This window comes from Lissotriton helveticus, chromosome 1_1 (assembly GCF_964261635.1).
Source record: "Lissotriton helveticus chromosome 1_1, aLisHel1.1, whole genome shotgun sequence".
In the NCBI taxonomy this organism is placed as follows: Eukaryota; Metazoa; Chordata; class Amphibia; order Caudata; family Salamandridae; genus Lissotriton; species Lissotriton helveticus.
Window position 1 is genome coordinate 240,478,108 of NC_136057.1, and position 15,998 is coordinate 240,494,105.

Below are 15,998 nucleotides of genomic sequence, written 5' to 3' on the forward strand. Positions count from 1 at the left end.
TCAGGAAAATGGCACATTTTGTTTCTGAGCAGCCCTTGAAAATTTGGGGGGGGGTTCGTCCAGTGGGGGCCGAGAAAAAAGGGGGGTCCCAAAACGTGTTTTTAACATTGAGTTTTCCATAGGGCGGTTGGCCTCACTTTTAGCCCGAACGGCTGAATGGATTTGCACGAAACTTGGCAAAATTGTAGGGACTGGTAGCCCGATGTGCCTTTTGTAGGTCTCAATATATGTGCTCCAGTGGATTTTGAGAAATTAACGTTTAAAAAAAGATATATATCTGTAACAGCGGACCGGGCAGCGGCCCAGGACGCGTACTTTTCGCGCAACGGAGCTTTGTGAAGCGAAGCTGATTGGTTCTCTGGCGTCTGTCAACATTCCAAACAGTCCGTAGCGGCCGCCATCTTGTCTCTCGGTAGGATCGAGAGACAAGAGGAGGCCAAAGCGAAGGGGCAAATGACCATAAGGGGGAATAGTAGATCCTCGCTGACCCCCTAGGTTTGATGTGGAGGTTTTAAAAGGGCCCCGCGGGGCAAAAAAAAAAAATAATAATAATAATCGAACGGCTGAATGGATTTGCACGAAACTTGGCAAAATTGTAGGGACTGGTAGCCCGATGTGCCTTTGCTAGGTCTCAATATATGTGCTCCAGTGGATTTTGAGAAATTAACGTTCAAAAAAAGATATATATCTGTAACAGCGCCTCGCGTAACGGAGGTTTGCGAAGCGGATTGGTCATTCTGTCACTGGGCTATAGTTGGGCTACATCTGGCTGATATTTGGGCTACATTTGTTTTTTGTGTGTCTGGCGGCCATCGTTGGGCTACATTGGGCTACATTGGGCTTCATTGGGCTACATTGGGCTACATTTGGGCTCCAACATATATATAGGCCAATGTAGCCCAATATATATTTTTCAAAGTTAATTTTCGTAAAAACCACTGGAGCATATATCTTGAGACATAGCAAAGGCACATCGGGCTACCAGTCCCTACAATTTTGCCAAGTTTCGTGCAAATCCATTCAGCCGTTCGAGCTAAAAGTGAGTCCAACCGCCCTATGGAAATGAAGGAAATGAATGGGTAATTTGTAATTAGCAAATAGCTAATCGCAAACTAGGAATGGTAAAGAATCGCTATTTATTCCTTAAAGTTCGCTATTTAGGAAATGCAAAAAACTTTGATGATACATATGGCGGTTCATCTCTAACAAGATAAGAAGCATAGGGATACATTTATGATGACTGGCGCATCACCAGGGATGTGTTAGTCATTCTGTGCCGCTGTTCCGTCACCTATGGTGTGCTGCATTTACAATGCGGCGCATCATGGGGCAAAAACAGCACAGATGCGTGATGTATCTGTGCCGTAAAGGTGGCGCATTGCTGGAGTTGTATCGCAAGTGTGATGAAGCTCCAGCAAGGGTCGGGGGTGCCCCTGTCGCAGGGTTTCTGTTCTCACACAGAACTGTGGACAGAGGATTGGAACCTCGGCGAATTAGGGTGTCCCAAAACTCACGTTAGTAATCAAAAACTCCTTAGCAAGCTAGGTACAGTGTCACATTGGATATAACAAACTCTCAATGTTTAGACAATCCAGAATATGAACTTGTAGTACCTCAGGATACGTGGAACTCATGAACAGTCGGTCGTTATATATTTCTTAGAAACCAGAACATGGAGTTAAGAAGAACACATGTGTATTTGAAATGTTTATTTACTAATGCCGTCTTCTGAGGCGTAGTATCTTAGATTATACAAGTACACATATTATCAGTAGCAAAATTACCAGCATAGTCAGTAGTACATAAAAAGCGAATGGTGACAGTATGTTAACATGCTGTAAATGAATAAGAGTTAGCAACACTTATAAGCAGCCGCGGGCCGTGGAGGGAGTTACGGTGAGGCAGGGAGGCGGGGAGGGGGAGAAGCAGGGTGGAGAATACAAGTACACATATTATCAGTAGCAAAATTACCAGCATAGTTACTAGTACATAAAAAGCGAATGGTGACAGTATGTTAACATGCTGTAAATGAATAAGAGTTAGCAACACTTATAAGCAGCCGCGGGCCGTGGAGGGAGTTACGGTGGGGCAGGGAGGCGGGGAGGGGGAGGGGCAAGGTAGAGAGGGCTCCACCCTGCTTCTCCCCCTCCCCGCCTCCCTGCCTCACCGTAACTCCCTCCACGGCCCGCGGCTGCTTATATCTCACCCTCCCTAATACACATATTATATTATTTGCTAAGAAGGTCTCTTTGTGTTGGTTTAGGGCGTGCCCATACTTTAGTGTCTTAGATTTGAAGGAATCACATCAGCATACACCAGCTCTCTCTTCATGTGAACCGCATCAACTGTTGTGTATGTGTGTTCGGCAAAGCAATATAAAACCCGCCTCATGCCCAGAATTGGCAGAAGTTGCACTTATGTTATGAGTATGAAGTCGTGGAGATCAGACCTCATAACAATTCTGTATCGTGTTGTTCTTGAAACTTTAGCACTCGCTGTACAGATATAGTTTAACAAGCAAAGCAGATAGTAGAGCAATAACATATTATTCTCATGTAAACCACGATGAACTACTAGGTGGAAAGCTAAAGCAACAACTAAGTGTCGTGTGCAGAAGTTGCAAAAAAGGAAAAATGGCGTTTAAACCGGTAATGAGCCCATGCTAACTTAACACGGTGTAAAGATATCCAGGACCTAGATGACACCTCCCCATGATCCGGAAACGAACTGAATAAGATAATAGAAGTGCCATCTCATGAGAGTAGATTGCAAGTTTATATGTGGACGGTCCGCAAGGTAAAGCATTAAAAACTAGGAAAATTTAATGCTAAAGAAAAATAAAACAGCCAAGTACTTTATCGAGTCTTAAGCCAATAGGCAAGGTAAATAATAAAAACTTGACAAATAAGTCAATGAATTGTCAATGAAATGCTAGTACTCAGCATATCAAACATGAAAAAGGTCTATGACATAACTGTGTATGCAAAATAAGCTGCAACAGCCTCCAATAGGAAGTCACCGTCTTCATCCGAAAACAGTTCAGCCATCCAATTTAAAAGCGGAAAAGAACATACGTGCTCTCCCAGCACCGGATCCTCAATCACCATCAGAGGACAGCTCGGTGGGTTTTCAAGAAAGCTCTGTTCCAAGAAAGACTGTGCTGCCGCCAGTAAATTCCAGGGACCAAGTAGTCCATGCATCAATGCCACAGCCATAATCCTTTCGCCAGGACAAACCAACTCGTGAGTAATGATAGGAGTCATCAGCTGATTAAAGTCGACGTCAGGAGAAACCGGTCCGCAGAGACACAAATCAATGGCCCAATCGAAATCACAGGTCAGGCAGTGAAATACAGGCTGGACACAGGTGAAGTAGGAGAATCGAAAAGATAATCCATATGCCGTGCTTAATATCGCCAACGGCATTGTGCCATAATATTCTAGCATGCGATTGCGGAACAGTGTCAGCATCTGCAGGGTGGGAGGTTGCATAGGAGGGACATCCATATTTAAAAATGTAAAAAAGCACAAGAGCGTCCGCTGGTAATGCAAGTAAAAATGCCAATCCACGAAGCAGAGTGGAGAAAATATAATGAAAGGAAGCAGGGATGACTCCAAAGATTTTCTCAAATGAAGTCACGAGACCACTGGTAACAACTTTAAAAAAGTGCGCCAGGGCCTTTGTGGAGGATGCGTTAAAGATAGTCGGAACCATCTTGCTGAAATTGAAAGGCAAATCTTAATTGAAAAGGGTCTGCACCTCTGTAAGGGTGTTCGCTATGTAAAGCACGAAAGTTTCACGGGCCGAACTCAAGGCCACCTCTCTCTGAGACAAAAGAGCTCTTATTCTTGCCATGCCGTTGAAATGTGCTCCCAAGGTTGGTATTTGTGGCCAGATTGAAAACTCCCTATGTTCATGTGTGGGAGGAAATAGAACATTTCTGCAGCAAATAACCCGTTCACTTACTGTTACGATAAAAGGAATACTTTTAATTAACTCAGAACAATCTTCATTATTGAGCATCAAATAACTACCATTTTCCAACAACTTGAACGTGGGGATGATAGCAGGAACTGGCGTGCCTTGCAACACGCAAGCCATATTTGGTCGGTGTTTGTTGCATGAACCGTGTAACTGTATGTGCCTACACATTAGTGAATGATCTGGCGTCTCAGTGCATTCCTCTCCATTCAGATAAACTTCTTGATCATCTTTGAAACATCTGTATGTGTATGGAAGCGACCAGACCTCATGAAGAAAAGCACTACCTAAAGGTTCATAACGACCTATTGGTATATATTTCATACAATTTGAAAACTTATATAAAGCAAAAGGCAGCGTTATTAAACCGTGGATAAGGCACGTTGCCAAAAAACCCGCAATCCTCTGCTGATGATGTCACTGAGCATGTCATGAATGATGTAATATGTGACATCATCAGCAGTGGATTACGGGTAATAGTATCTCTAGTTTACTCCCCTATAGCTGTCTTTCTTTTAACATAAGTGTCTGTTTCCTTCCCTCATACTTACTGTTTTTGGTTCGCTTCCGGTTCGCGTACCGGCGAGCGAACTGGGAAGCGAACTAAGAGAAATAGAGGTTGGCACAGTTCCAAATATTGTACCAATTTTTTAATAACGGGGAGGTAGTTCTGAAAAGAACTTTTTTTTGATTGTTTTTGTTGTTTTATATTTTTTTTATTATTTTTCGGAACATTTTTTTACTTTTTTTGAATTTTTCTGAACAGTTTTATATTTTTTGGGGTTTTTCTTGGAGGGGGCAATGAAAACGATTCATTGTAAAGGGCTCAACAGGAGCAACAAAACAAAAAAAGAAGTATTTATTATTTTGGGCGTTTCGTACAAACTTGCATATGATAGTCAATAGCTCTGTTGATCAGAGTGATGCTTCTTTCTCCGTAGGAAATGAATCCATCGCAAAATACGCAGATGTGTTTTACTTCACCAAATTTCATTTGTATATTTGGCACCATCTCCCTGCCCTCTGGTCCCGTTACTTCAGGTACAACAGATCTTCTGGCCATAATAGGGAGATTATCTAGGTCGTTCCGAAACTGTGCAGCACTGTAGTTGTTAGGATGCCACCTAGTCATATGGCGATGCATTGTGTAGTTTCCGAAACTGTATTTTTTCTCGGTTCCTCTGGACAGTCTATCTTGACATATAAGACAAGTTACGTATCTTGCATTTACTTTTTTCTGACCTTTGGGAATTTTAAAAAATTGCCAAATGAAGTTTTCTTTCCGGTGAGACGTCTTGGGCTGCTCAGGCAAAAACTGCCTCTCTTCGTGCTCGTCGTCCTGTTCCTCTTCTTCCTCTTCTTGTTGAATTATAACTTGAGCAGGTGGTCCACTCTTCCTTGGATGTGGTGGAGGTGGTGGGGAAGCACCAGCTGAAGCTACTAAAGAAGCCATTGCTCAGTGATCACAAAGGGTCTTTCTCTCACAATGATGAAAGTCAGAGTGAGGAAAGAAGGAGGGATTTTCATCATTTGGGAAAAACAAGAGTTCTCAACCAATCAAAAGTGTTCATTTTAGATTATATGACCTAGTCTTACATCATTAGGAAACCAAAAGTGAAATGAACCAATGAAAAGTGTTATTACCAAGTCACATGACTTGCTGTGTTTACGTTAAGCGCTTTGCAGGGCCTCACGGTTTGCTTCCAGAAACCTGCGCTTTGCGACTCGCTTCGCGTACCAGTTCGCTAACGTAGCACGTCATATGACGTATCACGCGACAACGTGGAACGTCATGCGGACGGGAGGCGTCACGATGTTGTTTTCTAACGCGGCACTTGCGGTAAAGAAACGTTTACCGGCTCGCGGTCTATTTCGCGGCATCAAGGTCAGCTAACGGGAAGCTTCCCGATTCGCGAAGCGGGAACGTAGAAAAAAAAATATTAAAAAAAAAAAATTATTCATAAACATATAAAATATATTTTTGGATTTAAAGAAGAATACATTTTACAGCTACAGATATTAGCTGTTAAAAAACCAATGAAATTCACAGAAAAAACCATAGGTTATAGACCATATATAGTTAGGAATTAGCATTTACAAAACCTTGAAAATTCACTGAAAAAACCATAGGTTATAGACCATATATAGTTAGGAATTAGCATTTAGAAAACCTTATTTTACTCACACAAAACCATTGAAATTCCATATATAGTTAGTTGCACTAACTATATATCGCGCACCCGCAATCCACTGCTGATGATGTCACATATTACATCATTCATGACATGGTCAGTGACATCACTGATGACATCACTGATGACATCTCAAATGACATCACTGATGATATCTCATTTGACATCAATGGTCACATCAATGATGATATCATTAATGTGACAATACAATGCATCTCCTCACACTTTAATATAACCTCTGTTACACCCAGTGTTAAATACAGAGTATAATTTTTGAAACCATTGACACACCAATACTAGTTACTACATACGCACTCACTGATTCCTACGTCTACACACACATTCACTCATTCACCCATACAATCATTCATACATACAATCACTCATCTTTACAACACTATCATATGCACTCATACACCTATACAGACACTCACACTCTGCCACTCATCCATGGAGTTACTCACACACCTAGTCAGTCCTGTAAAGAATCAATCACAGTTCCATTTTCTAATCTACACAGTTAAACATAGAGTACCTTACATTTTCAAACATATACTAACACATACTTACTCTCTTATAGAATCACTGATACAAGTACACATTGATCTGCACAGAGTCACACACCTCCCAGCCAGCCATACACACACTCAGTCTCCCATACAAATACTTGTGCAACCAATCAATAACCCATATAGCTACTTATATAGCTACTGATCAACACATGCAGCAGCTTGCACAACAACAGACATGCTGATGCACACTTTCAGACAGTTTAGTCACTAACCCGTGCATTTAGTAAGACGCATTTAATCACTCACTCATACAGTCAATCACGCACCTACTAAAACCTTCATTCAGACACTTATACATCCACTCATTCTTCAATATGTAAAACATATTTAAACTTTACAGAAACACATAATCACTGGATGTAGTCATCAGTGATGTCATTTGAGATGTCATCAGTGATGTCATCAGTGATGTCACTGACCATGTCATGAATGATGTAATATGTGACATCATCAGCAGTGGATTGCGGGTGCGCGATATATAGTTAGTGCAACTAACTATATATGGAATTTCAATGGTTTTGTGTGAGTAAAATAAGGTTTTCTAAATGCTAATTCCTAACTATATATGGTCTATAACCTATGGTTTTTTCAGTGAATATATATATATATATATATATATATGCCGCTCCAAATCTCCTCCCCCAGCCGGGAAAGAAAAAGGCAGCACTCGCGGGGTGTTTAGTCAGATTCTTCCAAATTTATTAGAGTTTATTGAGAACTCTAATAAATTTGGAAGAATCTGACTAAACACCCCGCAAGTGCTGCCTTTTTCTTTCCCGGCTGGGGGAGGAGATTTGGAGTGGCATTTAATACACGGCGTACCACCGTGTTAGCGGCACCCACCGCAAGTGCCCCGCCATCTGTGGTACAGACCCGAGCTTGAGATGAATATTTATATATATATATATATATATATATATATATATATATATATATATATATATATATATATATATATATATATATATATATATTCACTGAAAAAAAACATAGGTTTCACACCAGTTATAGTTAGGTGGAAATTTTACTCGCATAAAACCATTGAAATTCCCACGTTATAGTTAGTTGGACTCACTATAACTTGCGCGTGCAATGCACTGCTGATGACGTCACATATTGCATCACTCATGACATGGTCAGTGACATCACTCATGACAACACTATATAGTGTGCTGATGTCTGCAAAACTGTTTTCCCCCGAAGAAGGCCGAGTTAAGTGCCGAAATGCATTGGGACTGAATAAATCAACATGACAACCTTGAATAAATACCAGAGAGGTCCGTGAATTTGTGCGACTCCATTTCTCCTGCAGGGGAAGAGTATTGATATATATATATATTACCTACTGGCGGTCGCCAGTAGGTATATATAGTTAGGATTTTTTCTCTATGGGATTTTTGAAAATTCTATGTCTAATAACGTTGGCGTTTGTGGACGGAATTGGCTGAAATTTTCAGGAAAATGGATCATTTTGTTTCTGAGCAGCCCCTGAAAATTTGGGGGGGTTTCGTCAAGGGGGGGCCAAGAAAAAAGGGGGGTCCCAAAACGTGTTTTTAACATTGAGTTTTCCATAGGGTGGTTGGCCTCACTTTTAGCCCGAACGGCTGAATAGATTTGCACGAAACTTGGCAAAATTGTAGGGACTGGTAGCCCGATGTGCCTTTGCTAGGTCTCAATATATGTGCTCCAGTGGATTTTGAGAAATTAACGTTCAAAAAAAGATATATATCTGTAACAGCGGACCAGGCAGCGCTCCAGTTCGCGTACTTTTCGCGTTACGGAGCTTTGTGAAGCGAAGCTGATTGGTTCTCCGGCGTCTGTAAACATTCCAAACAGTCCGTAGCGGCCGCCATCTTGTCTCTCGGTAGGATCGAGAGACAAGAGGAGGCCAAAGCGAAGGGGCAAATGACCATAAGGGGGCATAGTAGATCCTCCCTGACCCTCTAGGTTTGATGTGGAGGTTTTAAAAGGGCCCCGCGGGGCAAAAAAAAAAAAATGATAATAATAATCGAACGGCTGAATGGATTTGCACGAAACTTGGCAAAATTGTAGGGACTGGTAGCCCGATGTGCCTTTGCTAGGTCTCAATATATGTGCTCCAGTGGATTTTGAGAAATTAACGTTCAAAAAAAGATATATATCTGTAACAGCGCTCCGCTTCGCGTACTTTTCGCGTAACGGAGCTTTGCGAAGCTGATTGGTTCTCCGGCGTCTGTAAACATTGCAAACAGTCCGTAGCGGCCGCCATCTTGTCTCTCGGTAGGATCGAGAGACAAGAGGAGGCCAAAGCGAAGGGGCAAATGACCATAAGGGGGCATAGTAGATCCTCCCTGACCTCTTAGGTTTGATGTACCATTTTGCCAAGTTTGGTGTAATTCCGTTCAGCCATTCAGGCTGTAGACGTATCTAAATGTCCTATGGAAAATTGCATGGGGAAAACACATTTGAAAGTGTTGAAATTTAGAACCAATTAAAATGTTACTTTGGTTTTGTATTTGTGTGTGATGAAAGTTAATTGGTTATGTATATATCTAAAATGAGAGGAAACCACAGCCATTTTGTGATACTACTGTCTGAGGTACATTTGTGAGGAATTTTTGGTGCTCAATTTCTGGTGTTTGGTTTACACAGTACTAACACTTCTCCTACTTTTAAAAAGGTGAGTTGTTAAATTGTAAGGGGAACTATGTTGTACACTTTAAGATAATTTGAAAAATGTTTTCTGTTATTTATTTACAGTCCTTCTGTTATACTAAATACTTGATAAAGTTAGTTTTATATTATGTATTACTAAAAACGATAAATGAAAGTGATTATTTTTTTCTGCAATTTACAGCAAGCAATTTCAAAATAAAATGGCTCACAATGAAGAGACCGTGGCAATTTCTTTTGAATTATCCACTACATTTATTGAAATTGACAGCACCAATAATGAAGTATTCTCAGAAGGAGGAGATGACTTGAATGATTTTTTGGATCAATCTCTTGATGGCGAATTTATCGAATGTTTGGAGACCATAGAGTTACAAGAATCATCATTGCAGACTTTTCATGAGGAGATTCCAGATGAGATGATTGAAGAGGAAATTCCTGATGAGGACATGTTACTAGTTCTTTCAAATTTTGAAAATTCAGAAGAATACATTTATATTTAGAAATACAAAAATTGTTTGAGACATTATTCATTTTTATTTTTAATTTATGAGGTTGTAGCGAAGTGATTGTAGTATAAAATGAGACTTATAGTATAGAGTGGAACATTTTTATGTTACATGGTAAGTTTACTCATATTTACTTTCCTTCTTCCACTATATTATCTCCAATGTGTATTTGACATCTCTTCTTCATCTCCGGCCTCCTTTCTCTCACTGTCTGTCTCTGATGCATCTTATCGCTGCCATTTTGTGTAATTACAGAAGAGAGTAAAATAAAATAGTTCGGAACGTGAAAAGGGGGCAAAGTAGAGTACCCCTCACCCCCTAGGCCTTCTCAGGCGGTCCCAAAAGGATCAGTTTCTGCTTTCCTGAGAGATTATGGTATGAGTTCCATATACCACAATAACTTGCATTACAACATGCAAGATATCTATCTCCTATTACCAACTTTTGGAGATATTCACGCTAAGCGCGAATATCTCCAAAAACTAACACCTGCCCTGAGCAGTTCTTAGCCATGTTATCAAATGGGAGGTGGATAACATGGCTAAGAGCATTAGCTCGGTAATGCATGAATATCGCTGACTTTTTAGCGATATTCATGCATTGCGGCCGTTTTTTATCGCATTTGCGATAAACCTTGATAATAGCAAGGTTTATCTTCGATAATTTCTGACGATGCTTAGCGGTAAAAAAATTCGTTGCTAAGCATCGTTAGCGATAAATATCGCTTAAATTTGGCAATATGCACCAACGTCTGTTAACGTTCGATTCGAAGGAAATGAGGAAGTGTTGAAAAACATTGTCTGCGCCATCTTGCCTTTTTTGAAATGCCACACTTTTGTTGTGCACGGCAGCCATTTTAGATGCCTTGACCAGACCCACTCTCTGCACGCTGTCGATTCGTAGCATGGCTCCCCACCCTCGCAAGCATCTTCCCCAGGCACTGCTCACCACCGCTCTCTGTCTTATGCATGGGCAATAAACCTTCCCCCATCTGCGCTGCTCTTCCCTGAGAATCACACTCTGTGCCCGCCCGACACCTCCCTTTCGCCCTATTCACTACCGCACCCTCTGACACTCCTCTTCTTCTGTGTCCGATTGTCCAGGCCGGTCCTAGGCTATCAGCTAGCCCTGCAGATGTAGTTTATGGCCCCAGCTGTAAAGAATCATCCCTCTTCAAAGGAGTTATAGTAGATCAAGGCCCACACCCGATGAGATCCGTCACACCACACGCATTCCTACTATCTGAAAACCATTCTGTATTGTGATTGGGGAGGGGACCGAACCTGAAGCGGAAGATTCCAGGGATGACTCTTTGTACATCAAAGTTTTTACAATTATGTGTCACATTAAAAATATATAGCACTCCAACAAAGTAGTAGGAATATAAAACTTTAATAACTTATAAATATATACAACAAAACAAAAACAGTAAAAACATTTAAACAATGAAGAGACCGTGGCAATTTCTTTTGAATTATCCACTACATTTAATGAAATTGACAGCACCAATAATGACATATTCTCACAAGGAGGAGATGACTTGAATGATTTTTTTGATCAATCTCTTGATGGCGAATTTATCGAATGTTTGGAGACCATAGAGTTACAAGAATCATCATTGCAGACTTTTCATGAGGAGATTCCTGATGAGATGATTGAAGAGGAAATTCCTGATGAGGACATGTTACTAGTTCTTTCAAATTATGAAAATTCAGAAGATGTTGCCTGGGGGTGGGTCGTCAGTAGCAGTCTGTTGTGCGAATAGTTCCAAGACAGCAGAACGCGCTGAAATCTAGATGGCACGAAGGTGATGTCTAGTAAGTTGCCGCCCAGCAAATAATGGCGTGGGGCGACGCGATGGGGGGGGGGAGGCAGTCCAAAGTTCCGTTAAAAGGGCAAAGGAAAGGATCGGTGGTTTGAACCATCAGTCAAAAAGGGGAGGGGGTGCAACAATTTTTCCTACCGGGTCACACTGTGCTTTCACCGGAACTGAGGTCTGCAGGATTCTAGTCATTCAAACTGAGGCTGGCGCCAGCATGGGAGCGCCGACGTCCCGCGGCTACAGTTTCGTCACTCCACGGGCGATCATGGCAGTCATTCCCCATCGGGGGTGTCTGCGGGGGTCGGGGACTCCCGCGGTTCCTCTAGAATCTTCAAGGTCGTGGAGGACTACGGTGGTGGAGTCAACCAGTGACCGGGCCATTTCTTTATGCTGGGCCCGCTCTTGCCAGGTCGACCGCCATTTTGAGAGTTCGGTAGCTACTGGCGATCGCGGGGTCAAATGAGCGGACGGGCTCCACCCTGCCGGGCGAGACGTTGCAGCATCGCCACAGTGGAAGAACCCTTTTCCGGGCGCCTGGAGCACTGAGGGTGCAGGTGGGAAGCCTCCACCTGGGGAGGCGGGAGAGGCCTGTTCGCACCGTCTCTCCCTCCCAGTGCACCCCACGGCGTCTCGCTTGAGATTTGTTATGGCCGGACCAGGCGATGAGGATGAGAGGGGGGGGTCGGAGGCATGTGCAAGACATCCCCCCCCCAGGGTTGTTGCAGCAATTATTCAAGAAAGAAGAAATGTCCCGTCCGTCTTTGGGCCGGACCTCCGGTGGATGGCGGCCGGACGCCCTTTGCTCTGGCCCCATGAACGGGTTCCTTGGCTCATCGGCTGCAGCCGGATCCCGTCGGCCCCAGCCCCGGGCCGTTGGTGGCCGGACCGGGAGAGAGTGTGGAGGGACAACCTGCAACTCTCAAGGGCCACCGCGGCCGGACTGGGAGAGAGAGGGGAGGGTCGTGGACACAGACATTCCCCCCCTAAAACTCTCCAGTGTTGTCAATCCCCCTGGCCGGGTCCCGCTGGCCTCGGCCTCTCCTCCGGCTACACCCTACGTGATGATCTCCTGGCCGAGGCGTGGCAGCAGGACCCGCCTTATATGTGTTGCTTCCGGCTGGGCGTAGCCGAAAACCTGTTGCCCTTTAGAAGTTTCTAGAATGGGGCGGATGTCTGCTGACTTCTATCTTTCCCAGTTTGCCGTTATTTGGCCGTGGCAGGCGGTGGGACAGACACGTTTTGGGGCAGTGAGGGGCGATGTTTTCAGGTTTCTTATTACGGGCTTACTTCTAACGTTTCTTGTTTCTAGGACAATAATAGGTTTTATCATTATGTATTGTTATCGTTTCTTTGTTTGTTATTTAATAAAAAGTTCATCAGTGGCCTACTGATTTTCGTTTTCCTATTCTTTTCTTTCCAGGTTGTTTCATGCTAAAGTTTCTGTTAACAGGATACAGTGATCACTTCGTTATTATTGCATATGTCCTTTTCACTAGGGGTGCTCTCTTGTCGGGCCAGATGACCTATCTCTAGTAAATGGTCCGGGTGAAACAGGTGCATCAATCAGTGGGGAGTAGATAGGCATGACAGATTACAACGGGGGAGAAAGGTCCGCATTACGTACCCTTTCACTACTTGCAAAGATTTTCCTACGTTTATTTGCAAACAGGGAATACCTCCAAAAAGAACTAATTCCCAAACAGTCAATGTTCGGACAATCAATCAATCAATGAGGAATGAAATAGGTACGACGTGTTAAAGGCTTGCGTTACCTACCCTTCACTATCTGCAAAGGGAGAGAGAATATTCCTATTCTTCCTCGTTTGCAGGCAGAGAAGATCCTTAAGAGAACCAACTTCGAACAATTCAATGCTCGATTCAAACAATCAACAAGGGGTACTGTGAACACAAATGAACGCCGCTTATGTACATACACATTGCTATTTTCAACAGGTTGTTCCTAATGTTTCTATTTTAGCGAGGTCAAAAAGAGATCCCATTAGTGGCCTACTGATTTTGCTCGATTTCTTTTGTTTTTTTACACGATTTTTCGCTATCTGCAAAGACTAAACAGAGTATTGCGACTCTGTGCTTGTTTGTAAATAGAGAATGAACCAAAGAGAACAATCAATCAAATGGAGAGAGAAGCAGGCACGACGGATTACAACGGGGGCAAAGGCCTGCGTTAACTACCCTTCACTATCTGCAAAGAGAGAGTACTCCTAATAGAAATGAGGGGTGGGGGCAGCATTCAAAGCAGATCAGTGTGCATAAACACGAAAATGTTTTTACTTACCACGTACTTGACATTCGACAGCTTATGATATTTGCTATTAAAAAACCATTGAAATTCACTGAAAAAACCATAGGTTATAGACCATATATAGTTAGGAATTAGCATTTACAAAACCTTGAAAATTCACTGAAAAAACCATAGGTTATAGACCATATATAGTTAGGAATTAGCATTTACAAAACCTTGAAAATTCACTGAAAAAACCATAGGTTATAGACCATATATCGTTAGGAATTAGCATTTAAAAAACCTTATTTTACCCACACAAAACCATTGAAATTCCATATATAGTTAGTTGCACTAACTATATATCGCGCACCCGCAATCCACTGCTGATGATGTCACATATTACATCATTCATGACATGGTCAGTGACATCACTGATGACATCACTGATGACATCTCAAATGACATCACTGATGACATCACTGATGACATCTCATTTGACATCAATGACCACATCACTGATGATATCATTCATGTGACAATACAATGCATCTCCTCACATTTTAATATAACCTTTGTTACACCCAGTGTTAAATACAGAGTATAATTTTTGAAACCATTCACACACCAATACTAGTTACTACATACGCACTCACTGATTCCTACGTCTACAAACACATTCACTTATTCACCCATACAATCATTCATACATACAATCACTCATCTTTACAACACTATCATATGCACTCATACACCTATACAGATACTCACACTCTGCCACTCATCCATGGAGTTACTCACACACCTAGTCAGTCCTGTAAAGAATCAATCACACTTCCATTTTCTTGTCTATACAGTTAAACATAGAGCACCTTACATTTTCAACTATTTACATAACTATTTTAAACTCTTTGTTGCCCGATCCGGCTAGCTCAATCGATCGAGCATGAAACTCATGCACTCTGATGATTCAAAGTTTTGAAGAGTGCTTGTAACACTGTCTGAAGCCTATTTGCACTTGCTTCATCTTCACTATTCTAAAAGTAAGTGGGGGCTGTTTGAGTACGTTACTGCATTTGTAAACAATGTGATGCGGTGCCACCCTGAACCGCTTAACGGAGGCCCCCGAGGGACGGTGTGATGGCGCGGACTCGGAGGGGGCGCTTGGCTCCGGCCCCCTCCCCAAGTCGTGTTCTCCTAGTGTGGCCTGAGATCGCCCCCGACATAGGTGGCCGGCTCCCGGGATCAAGCGGAACTTTTTGCCTTTTGGTAACTCTTCCATTCTTGACCTTGTCCCACAATCCGTTTCACCTAAAGACACGCTGTAGTGGGGCGCCCCTTTACCATTTCAGTTGCCATTCCGCCCGCTTTTGCTACACTGTGCCTCTTCCGCTATTCAGCTGTTTACCGCCCGCTCTTTCGACTACAACGTCTCGCTCACCATGTAGTTGAGTTGCTCCCGCTCTTGCGGTGCAGCGATAGGCGGCTGCCACAGGACTCTCAAAATGGCGGCCGGCTCTTCAGATTTGGGCGTGGTCCACTAAAATGGCCCTGTGACACCTTGGAACTCGGACGCTTGTCTGCTAGAGCTTGGGCTCCATTCTCGAAAGCGTCCCCTCAGCCTTGAAGATTCTACAAAAGTCTTGGGGGCCCCCGACTCCCGCAGGCTTCTGGTGGGGAGCGGCTAGCATGATTGCTCGTGGAATGGCCACGACGGAGCTACGAAATGGTGGTGCTCTCATGCTAACGCCAGCTTCAGTCTGAAACATCCAGAAACTCTGTAGACTACCAATTCGATCAGTTCCGGTAGCGCCCCAACGTGACCCGGTAGAGAAGAACTTGCCCTCCCCTCTTTGACTGATGGTTCTTGTTGCCTGTCCCTTCTGTTGTCATTTAACAGAACTATTTAGCCTGCTGAAAGGGGTTGTGTTCCGACCGCTGGTTGGTGGAGACATTTTGACTATATTCTGGACCTGCGTTGTCGCGTAATGCGTCATATGACGCGCCGCGTTAGCGCATCCGGAAGTG